We start from the raw sequence: 8448 nt of genomic DNA, 5'->3' as shown, positions 1-8448 counted from the left end.
GTGCGCACCAGCCTTCTTCTGCTAATAACACCCTTTGTTTTGGAGCAAATGCACCTGATTTCCCGTCATCCTGGTGGGGGTGGTGTCAATCACTAGGACCCTCCCACTCTGGCAAAGAGGGTGGACACGTGTCTCAGGCAGGGCCTGACTTAGGTACATCCTCTTGGACCCAGTGATTGTTCCAAGAGGTGGACATGTGACAAACAGTGGCCAATCAGAGGCCTTCCCTCTGAAGACCGAAGGGCTGGGTCTAAAGGCTGATCTTCATACGTGAGGTTTCCTGAGCAATATGATGGAAAGGGAAGTGGGCAAGGTTATGTTCAGAAGCCCAGATAGAAGCCAGACTATTCCACAAAAAGAAAGAGAGCACTGGAAGGGGGTCCATGGGAAGAGTCAGGACTGTCAGGAAAAGAGTGAGGTAAATGGGTGATGGGGTGATGAGGGCAGGGGTCCCAGGGAGGCGTCAGGAGGGCTGGGTGATGCTCTGTCTGTCCCCGGATTCTCTCCTCTCCTTGTGGGACAGAAGCCTCAGAAAGGGCTAGGGGCAAGGTGGGCGGGGAGGGCCCGGGGGCATCTCCGGCTTCCCCCTGCATGGCCAGGTCCTGACTGTGGACCCGTCCCCTCCGGCATGCCCCTGGTGCCCTGCCCCAGATGGGCCCGCATGAAGACCTAGCTTTCATGAAGACCAGAGAAACAAACAAGAAAGGACCAAGGAAGCAGGAAGTGGGGGGCTGAGCACTGCCAGGGGCTGCGTGGGGAGAGTCAGAAGAGAGCCCTGGGGAACCCTGACTGGGGACTGGAAAGAGACATTATCCCTCCCCCCCGCCCCCCGCTCAGTTTTCTCTCTGAAATAGTCCATAAAATCCACACTGCTCACGAATGCCCAAGCCTACGAGATTGGGAGGGGCACAACAAGAGAGACTGCTTACCAGGGCAGCTGATATCTCTGTGGTAGCCTCTAGCACCCACAAAATATGACTAGAAAGTTCTTTTCTTAACATTCTCAATCTCATCCATTTGAAAGCCACAGGCAACACCATATTTCAAGGGGACATTTTCACAGTTATTATTTGCTATGGTCTGGAGGCCCTGTCCTTTGCCCTGAAGAAGTTGACGCAGTTGGCAGGGTTGGAAAGGGGAGGCTCTGGGGGAGCGCCTGCCTTCTGTTTCCATGCTTGTATCCCCCCAGAAAGACCAGTCCAAAGGGCACTGGTTGCCAAGTCATTCTGGACATTGTTGGGCAAAATTGTCACCACCACTAACGTCTTTACCTTATTCTTCCCCTGGGGGCTAGAGGACAGTATTTGGGTGGGAATCAATAAAGCCTGAACCGTTACTGATATGAAACGTTAGATGGAACAGTTTGGTTCAGTCTAGAAGGGATTAAAATAGAAGGGTCTGGTCACTAATCTGCGGGGACCAGGAGGACCTTGTGAGCCTTCCGCTCTGAGGCTGGAGTTAGAGGCAAGAGGGGATGGCGTGTGGCCATCTTGGCGGGGCTGAGCCATGGGGCAAGGGGCTCATGCTTATCTGATACCCTTGACCCTTGCACAACGTGGAGGTTAGAGACGCCGACTCCCATGCAGTTGAAAATCTGTGCATAACTTTTCACTCCTCTAAAACTTAACTACTAATAGCCTACTCTTGACTGGCAGACTTATCAATAACATAAACAGTTGATTGACATATTTTGTGTAAGTATCGCGTACTCTGTTCTTAACAATGAAGTAAGCTAGAAAAAAGAAAATGCTATTATGAAAATCATAAGGAAGATAAAATACAGTTCTAACGCTGTGCTGTAAGAACATCTATGTATGAGTGGAGCCATGTAGACCATATGGGTGTTGTTCAAGGGTCATGTGTACTAAGCGGCCCTTCAGAGGAGTGATGTCAGCATCTGGCACAGGACGAATGTGGTGATGCTTGCAAAATCAAGACCCACTGTATCTGCCACCTGTCGCTTGGGCAAGTGCAAAGCCTCAGTGCCACCAAGCCCCGCACTTCAGGAGAACCAGTTCGCCCTGGAAGAGCTAACAACGGCGGAACTGATAGAAACTACTCAATCAGTAGTCTCCATATTGGATGGTGACTGGACGAGCCAATGAAACCCTCTCTCCTTGGGAAGGTTGGAGGTGAGAAGCAGACAAAAAGAGGTGCTGAGGAAGGCCCTGAGAGACTGGGAAGGGGAAGAGAAGCTGAGCTAGACCCCAGCCCTATCTTCATTGTCTGACAGATGCCACTCCTCCCCCTACCACCCACTGCTTGAAAGTGCAGAGTCACAACTCCCTGCAGCCAGAAAGAGTGGGTCCCACATGGCCCCTGGTCCCGCCACCCCTGTCAGAAGAGGATTGCTGCTTAGCTTGGCAGGGCTTGTCTTGGGAGCCTCTGTAGCTCCCAGGGCTCACCCGACTCGTTTCCAAATGTGCACCCACCATCTGCTGGATGATTCACGCCTGGCTGGAAGCAAAGTCGGGGCTTGATTTGGGTCTTTGGACTTGAATTCCTTCCAAAATCAAAGGTGTCAAGCTTAGTGGCCTTAAAATTCTGGAATCATTTTGGGAAATGAGGACCTTGTACAATCTCTTGACGTGTCTTCCATTTTCATAGAAATGTGAAGAAGGTTCTGAGAAGCCCGTGAGACAACCACTTCCCCATCTGTGCTGGGGCCCTTCTGCAGCAGGGGTGAGCACTCTTGGGCAGCTCCTGCTCACACCGACCCGCCCCCTTCCTGGATCAGCTTGCTTCCCTCCCATCCTCCTTCCTCCCTCCCTTGCTTTTATGTCCCCTCCCACCCCCGCCGCATTTCAACTTCCTGTGCAGAAATTCGAGTTAATCATATGCCTAAGTCATGTCTTTCTATTATCTCTAGTCCATGCAAGGCTCCTCTTTTGTTTGTAATAATTTATTCTCTTTTATCCATAGTCCCTTTTGCCATTCTGTACCCCCTCTCCTGCCATAGGCAAATACTCCAGCAAGTGAATCTTTTCTTTGTAGGTGTCCTTGTAGAAAGAGTATTGCTGCTTTGGATTTTGTATTTTTAATGGGCATACATTTTAAATGTTCACAGTGTTCGGTTAGGTAGCTAGTCCTGACTCTTTGTCTCACCCAGTACTATGCTTTTGAGATCTGTCCATGTGGCTCTGTGTGCCTCTAACCCATTGCTTCTAACCCTGCAGTGTTCTCCCCAGTGTGTGTGTTGGGCATGCCCCACCTTCCCCAGACCCACTTTCCACCTTGCTCAGTGCTCTGGGAAGGAGAAATCTATGGGTTGTAGCTCCCATGTTCTCTTTTCTTCCAGTTTCCAGTTGGGTTTGGCCTTCAGAAGGCATCATCAGGAGATGAGAGGGTAGGCAGAGGGTGAGGTCAGGATGTTTATTTGATCTGATGGGCTGGGGGAGCAGTGGCTGAACTCCTTTACCCACGGCAATGGGCCACGGTTCATGTCCAGAGGCCACTCCTGCCCTCACTCCTTCAGCCAACAGGGAGGTAACAGCTCCCAGCGCATGCTATTCCAAGGGTGCTTTGCTGTCCCTCGTCCGAATCTCCAGATGCTGCCCAGCCATCACCCAAGTCCTCCCAGCTGCCCTGCTGGATCAGTGTCCTGCCTGGTTCAGCAGGTACTCCCCACATTTATCCCTCTTCGCTCCACCAGCTCGAACTCCTACATCGCCCCCATCTCCCGGCCACCAGAAACATCTCTGGGATAGACAGCCTCACTCTCCTTTTGCCCCCAGTCCCTACCTTTCCCATCTCAGCGCATCCCCTAGCTTTTGAAGTCGGAGCATCTAGGATGGTTGCCCTTCCTCATCTTTGTGATCAGGTAACATGGGGCTTCTTAACCTGGGGCAGTTCCATCCCCAGGGGACAGCCGGCAACGTCTGGAGACATTTCTGATGGTCATGATTGGAAGTGGGGGTGGTGAGGTGCTAGGCGTACTGTAAATAAATTTCCTCCAATGTACAGGACAGTTCCCCGCCCCACTCCCGAATTATCTGATCCAAAATGTCAGTAGTGCCAAAATTGAGAACTCAGAACTAATATAATACCACTGGAGACGTAAGACTTAATCTTCTGTTGGGTTTTCAGTTGTTCCGGGGAGGTAACGAGAGGGGTCCTCAAATCTTGCTTGGGCTTCCATGGGGAAGGAGCTTGTTAGACTGACCTCCCTGGCCTCTCTCTCCACCCTCCTTCCCTCATTCCTCCCAAAGGAGGAGCTGTGATTCTCTGATTGCTGGGGGTGGGTGGGTGGGTGGGGTGGACAGAAGGCCTTCTCAGCTCCTTCCCTTCTTGGGAGCCAGTGCCCAGGGGAGGCACATGTTCTGCTTAGATCCTCTGGACCCTACAAGACACTGTCAGGCTTGGCCCCTGGCTGGGGAGGACCGTGTGCAGTGTGCCCATGACTTGGGTGCAGTATGAGAAAACCAGATGTCATTGCTGAACTACACCACGCTGTCCCCCATCTGCCACAGTCATAAAGCTGGTGTCTTGGTCACCATCTGCCTAATTTCTTTGCCAGCCCCTCATCTGGTTCAGAACTGGGGGAAGGAGGGTCATGGAGTCTAATTTATTGGGACCCTTTGAATCCCAACAGACACTGGAATATTGCCTGAGCCTTGCACTCTGCCTCGGGACCCTCCAGGCAAATGCCCAGTAAGGCAATGGGATTAAGAGCACTGGTCCATTGTTGGGGTCTCAGGATTCTTCATTTGCTCTTGATAGGAGGGAACCTGACTCAGTTGGGTTTAGTACGGGGAGGAGAGTCTGACTAGTGTGGTTGGAGCTGGTGGGACCAGCACCCCTCTTCAGATCACTATGCTTCTCTCCTCTGTGCTGACCACATTCTCAGGCAAGCTCTCCCCTCTGGGTGGCTACCAGCAGCAACCAGACCCTCTACTGTAAGTTCAAGTCCAGCTGAAAACAGCAGCATCCCAGGCAGTGCTCTGCTTCTATGGCCTCAGACACGTCTGTCTCCTGGACTGAGGATTGAATTCTGGGGAGTGCACTTTGCTGGTATTGTGCTCCTCGCCTGCAGGGGGCGGTAGTGCCCTCCCAGGACCATGAGGGCTGACGGGGGAGGAGGGATGGATCCCAAAATGAAAATAGGGGCTGGGGCTGGGCCGGAAGAAGATGGATGCTAGGAAGCTTGTTTGCCACAGTCTCGTGAGTCTGCTTCCTATCCTGACCTTCTGATCCCTGGCTGTGTGATCTTGAGTAAGGTATTTAACCTCTCTGGGTTTCCTGTTTCCTTTCCTGTAAGGTGAGAATAATAATAGCACTTATTTCACTTTCCTGTAGAATGAGAATAATAATAGTACCCATCTACAGCGTTGCTATGAAGACTGTTTGAAATGATACATATAAAATGACCAGCATAATACCTTGCTAAATGGTAGATATTACCTTCAAAATGGTAGACATTATGAATCTTTCTCTGGCCCCTGTTTTCAGAGATTCTCTGAGGGTGGGCCTCTGGGTGAGGGAGGACTGAGAGCAGGTGTTAGCATCATTGGGATGAGAGGCCTTCAGGAACACCCACAGTAAAAACATTGGTATGAGGTTAATACCACTTGGGCACGAGGTCCTGATACTATTAAAAGGATATTGGAAGGGAGTTCTGGTTGAAGCAAATAGATGCTTCACTTCAGAGTTGGGTGTTTGACCAAGATACCAACATGGCGGCATGATTTCTAAGGGTGTATATGAAGGGGTTGGAAGCTGAATAAGAAAGCCTTTTAGAGAAAGCTTTGGTGTGTCATGAGTCCCCCTATCCACACCCCCACGAAGATGGTAGGTGGGGGGTGCCTGCCCCTTACTTAAGCTTAGAGGACAACCCCTTTGAATGCTTAGTACATGTCCACTGGAATTCAGAGTCCAGGACATCTGACTCCGGGATGGAAGACCGAAAGGGTGGGGCCGGGAAGAGGTGGCAGCTTGCGGAGCTCACCGGTGGAAAGGAAGGCTGAGTGTTTCCCGTGGAAACAGCTGCTGTGGACGGCTCGCTGCAGTCCAGTCCAAGGGGGCAAACACATCTTGGTGGAGAGACACTCGAGATAGAGCCGGAGGCCCAGGGCTGGGGCCGGGATGCATCTGCCTTGTTGAGGGAGCTCATCAGAACCCAGACGGTCTCCCCCACACTCAGGCTGGATGCCAGAAAGGGAAAGCATGCCTCATCCTCTCCATTAATAGGACATAGCTATCCTCAACCTTCATTCACGTTTCTCTGCTCTCTGGGGACTGTCCTGCCTAGGCGAATAGTTGATTCTCCCCTAACAGGGGCTTCCAGAAAAACCTATCAGCTCTCCAATGGGAAACATCAACCTCTGTGTCCCTAAGATTCCATGGCTCAAAATCCCAGCCTGGCCCTCCCTACCAATCCTGGACTGTTGTATCACGATTCTTTCCCGGTCTTTTTTTTTTTTTTTTTTTAAGATATAGTTATTTATTTGAGAGAGAAGAGAGAGCGCGCAGTGGGGAGGAGCAGAGGGAGAGAGAGAAACTCAAGCAGACTCCATGCTAAGCATAGAGCCCTGTGCAGGGCTCGATTGCACCACCCTGAGATCATGACCAGAGCCAAAATCAAGAGTCAGATGCTTAGGGGCGCCTGGTCAGTTAAGTGCCTGCTTTCGGCTCAGGTCATGATCTCAGGGTCCTGGGATGGAGCCCCGTGTTGGGCTCCCTGCTCAGCGGTGAGCCTGCTTCTCCCTCTCCCTCTCTCTCTCTCTGTCTCTCATGAATAAAGAATAAGATCTTTAAAAAAAAAAAAAAAGACAGCCTCCCCCCCCCCACCAACAATGAAAGGGAAAAGGCGTCATCCCCCCAGCAAGATGAGGGGTCCGTGGGGACAACCCTTAAGTGTCAGACACCACTCAGAGTCTAGCTGGTTTGGGACCAGATCTAAGTACTGTCCTTGTTGTGAAGTTTAAATCCTTTCTGCTGCTTAATTAGACGGGTTTCTGTTGTTTCCAACCAGAAGTGACACGGCACGTGGATGAACTGAATGGAATCCATCCAGGAGCTCCAGAGCTGGGACTTCGGGGAACTATGTCCCATTGCAATGTCGGGGGACAATCACGTGAACGTCCCCTCAATTCCTCAGGGGCCCGCCGCATTGCCACATGGAACTGGGGGTGCCGAGCGTTTCCCGGCCACCTGTTCTGAGGATGACAGGAAGAACCCTTTTTGACTGGCTTTCTGGACCGGAGAGGGGATGGACATGGGGAGGGAAGGGACACAATATAACTTCCACTTTCTGGAAGAAAGTGGAGGGAGGAGTCCCTTATATCTAAAATCTTCCTTTAAAAAATCTATTAATAACAGCAGGAGCACATGGGCAGTGAAACTATTCTGTTTGCTGTTACAGTGGTGGATTGACGCCATCACACGTTTGCCGACAGCCATAGAACGTACAACACGCAGAGTGATCTCTAATGTAAATATGCACTTAGTTAATAACAATGCGTCAGTATTGGCTCGACTGGAACAAATTTACCACTCTAGTGCAAGATATCGATAGAAGGGGAAGGTGGGTGTGGGGGGAGGGGTACGTGGGAAATCTATATTTTCCGTTACATGTTTCTGTAAACCTAAAACTGCTCTAAAAAAAAAGTCTATTAATTTAAACAAAACAAATCTACTAACACAGTCATATCTCTAATTCCTTCCAAAGAAAACTCTTAGCATATGACTTTTCTGCCAAAAAAAAAAAAATTCAAAAAGTGATATAAGCCCCAGTTTTCTCACACTTCCCATCCGTTATATATACACAAGCCTTAACTGACACAGACCCCAGACTTCCACGTTCAGAATCCCTCAAAGTTTGCACAAGCACACATTTTCACACTGCGACTGTTCCATTAGTTATCTTAGAAAAATCCCAGAGCCTTGGACAAATAAGCCATATCTGGACCTCTGAGAAACGAAGCCACCTACATGTTCCTGTTTCTGGGCGGTCAGTCTCCTTCCCCAGGATGACATTCTTTGCCAAATAAGTCTTGGTTCCAACGTGGAAGTGGGGAAGTTTCTAGACACGCACAGACACACAGTCGCACAAACGCTTCCTGGAGTCTTATGCTTTGAGGTGGTCAGTGAGGAACCATTTTGACCGGCTTCCTGGGATGGGGAGGGGTGGACCACCAGGGAGAGAGTCTGGGGTCTCTGCCTGACCTGCTTCACTCCACTGCTTCCCCCCCTTGCCTCCAGCCCACGTTGCAGGGCACCCTCCTCCAGGCAGGCAGCAGGGATCTCGCTGCAAGGGGAGGCCGCCCCCTCTGTTCTTCATCAGCGTGCCTGTGCCTCTCACAGCCCAGATCGGCACCCTGTCCTGGGTCCTCCTGCTGCCAGCTGTCATGCAGCCCAGACCCCGCTGGCCTTCCTCGCGGGTAACATTTTGTTCTAACAAGCCCAGTTTCCGGTGTTTCCCAGCCGTGTCCTTACCTGGCTTAGCCGGCT

General features: G+C 51.0%; 1 long non-coding RNA gene across 3 annotated transcripts; it reads left to right on the top strand.

The window, feature by feature from the left end:
- The first annotated feature begins 276 nt into the window (after window positions 1–276).
- Window positions 277–7637, top strand: LOC123001796 (uncharacterized). 3 transcript variants are annotated; one of them, XR_007191142.2, is made up of 3 exons: window positions 277–418; window positions 1907–2132; window positions 2608–6399. It is a non-coding gene; the product is annotated as an uncharacterized LOC123001796 (long non-coding RNA). The 3 variants fall into 3 exon arrangements; XR_007191141.2 differs by having other exon boundaries at window positions 1854–2132; XR_008961299.1 differs by lacking the exon at window positions 277–418 and having other exon boundaries at window positions 834–2132; window positions 2608–7637.
- Window positions 7638–8448: the final 811 nt, after the last annotated feature.

The sequence above is a fragment of the Ursus arctos genome, unplaced genomic scaffold (assembly GCF_023065955.2).
Source record: "Ursus arctos isolate Adak ecotype North America unplaced genomic scaffold, UrsArc2.0 scaffold_24, whole genome shotgun sequence".
Taxonomy (NCBI): domain Eukaryota; kingdom Metazoa; phylum Chordata; class Mammalia; order Carnivora; family Ursidae; genus Ursus; species Ursus arctos.
Note: the sequence above shows the minus strand (reverse complement) of the source record. Positions and strands in the feature narration are given on the sequence as shown.